The sequence below is a fragment of the Marmota marmota genome, unplaced genomic scaffold, assembly GCF_001458135.2.
Source record: "Marmota marmota marmota unplaced genomic scaffold, marMar, whole genome shotgun sequence".
In the NCBI taxonomy this organism is placed as follows: Eukaryota; Metazoa; Chordata; class Mammalia; order Rodentia; family Sciuridae; genus Marmota; species Marmota marmota.
This window is the reverse complement of record NW_026000082.1, coordinates 39476607-39478553: the sequence shown is the minus strand read 5'-3', so window position 1 is coordinate 39478553 and position 1947 is coordinate 39476607.

The following is a 1947-nucleotide window of genomic DNA, read 5'->3' as shown; positions in this document are numbered from 1 at the left end:
TTGGCCACTTCTTCTTTTTTTTTTTTGGTTATAGATGGACACAATACCTTTATTTATTTATTTTTATGTGATGCTGAGGATTGAACCCAGTGCCTCACACATACTAGGCAAGCGCTCTACCACTGAGCTACAACTCCAGCCCATATTTGGCCACTTCATTCCCTGTATACAGCAACAAGCTAAACCAAAAGTTCTCTGTAATCTCCTCATCATACTTCCTGCTACAGGTGAGATTTCAAATATTGTTATTGTACTATGAATGTTTATATCTTTTAAGATTTTTCTTCCCTTTTTTCCTTCTAAAAATATTTCTTTCCTCCACTTCTAACACTTGTCTATATCTAAAATATTACGAATAGGCCATCTCTAGTACCTGAAAGTCCTTCCTGATTAGATCCCTGCAAATGACAGTCACTGACTCACAAGAGGCAGTCACCAGTTGCCTTCTCTAACTCCCCACCCCATACCCCCATGTTGTTAATAGTCTTCTAAAAACCTGTTATTCAGGAGATTCCTGGATCAGAATTCTCTGAATTTGAGTCTAAGGCAGTTAAAACTTAGTATATCCTAGACCTGGATTGCTGCTTCCAATTGAAGGTTCCCAGGCAGGGCCTGCATCCAGACCCCAAACAACTTCTCAGGCCTCATCTCTTATGGCAGTATTGTCACAAGTTTGTCAAGAGACTTTCCAGACTCAGTTCTTCACCACACAGAATGGTCTCAGTGGGCTTACATATAGGAGGATTCTGTATTGTATTCAATTACACTGGTGAAAAACCTTTTATTCCTTGAGAAATTTTGTTCTTATGTTTTACAAGTCTTATTCTGGATGTTTTTTTATGGAAGCTGACAGAAATCTCTGGTTATCCAGATACAAAATATAAAGACTATTTATTTGGAAGTAGCCCGGTTTTCTTCATAAATTGGCTTTATACTCACCAGTATGCCCTGCATGGAGCTGGAGCTGGGGAGCAATGTCATCTTCCACATATGGTACTAGTTTGGTTTTAAAACCCACCCCCACGAAAAAGCATAACTTAGGTGCCCCCCTCATTCTTCAGAAGACATCTTTGGATTTCCTAAATATTCCAGGCAATTGAGAGGAGATTTTAAAAATCAGTGGTAGTGGTAATCTCAAAGTAAAATAGTACCCTGATACACAATGGGGAATTTGTCATTTTAAAAGTCACCTTGGGTTTGCTGTTACTTAAAGTGTATCTCTAAGCTGGAGTTTCAAGTTTTTCCTGGACTCCCAGAAGAGCATCCCCACCCAAACACAAATGCCCTCTCTATCCACAAAATAGCTTTCATTTGTGAACTAAAGAGACATACACATGTACACACACACATACACATACCACACTCCTCAGGAATGATTTTGATTAGATAATGAATAGCCAGATAGCACCTCCCAGGGATGGGCACACATGCAACAACTGTCAAAAGGAGAAGTCGCTTTACTTTCATTTAAACTTGCAATGTTTGTCTTTATTTTGTTCTTTATATTTTGAAAGTGAAAAGAAATAGTATTGAGTCAATTTCTTCTTCTTCTTCTTTTTTTAAATATTTGTTCTATGTATTTACAAGCCTTAAAGTTGCTCTAAAGATTTCAAAAGTATTAAGAGTACTTTTTCCAGGGTAGCACTTTTTGTTTTTGAACAATCTTGGAGTTCTCTGGTCCACAGCATTTCCTTCTGTTCCAAGGTTATGTATGTTTTGATTACTATTGTGATTTTTTTTTTTTTTAATTTTCTGAAGCAAGCTGAGAGGCAGGCAGAAAGATTTGATGCCCAGAAAAAAAAAAAAAAAAGAGAAGAAAAAGAGAAAGAGACAGAGAGAGAGAGAGAAATCTTTCTTACCTTGTTTACCCCAAACCTTCTCAAATCTGGACTAACTACTATGCCTTAAAACAAACGTGAGGTGCATATGAAGGGAAGGGACATTTAT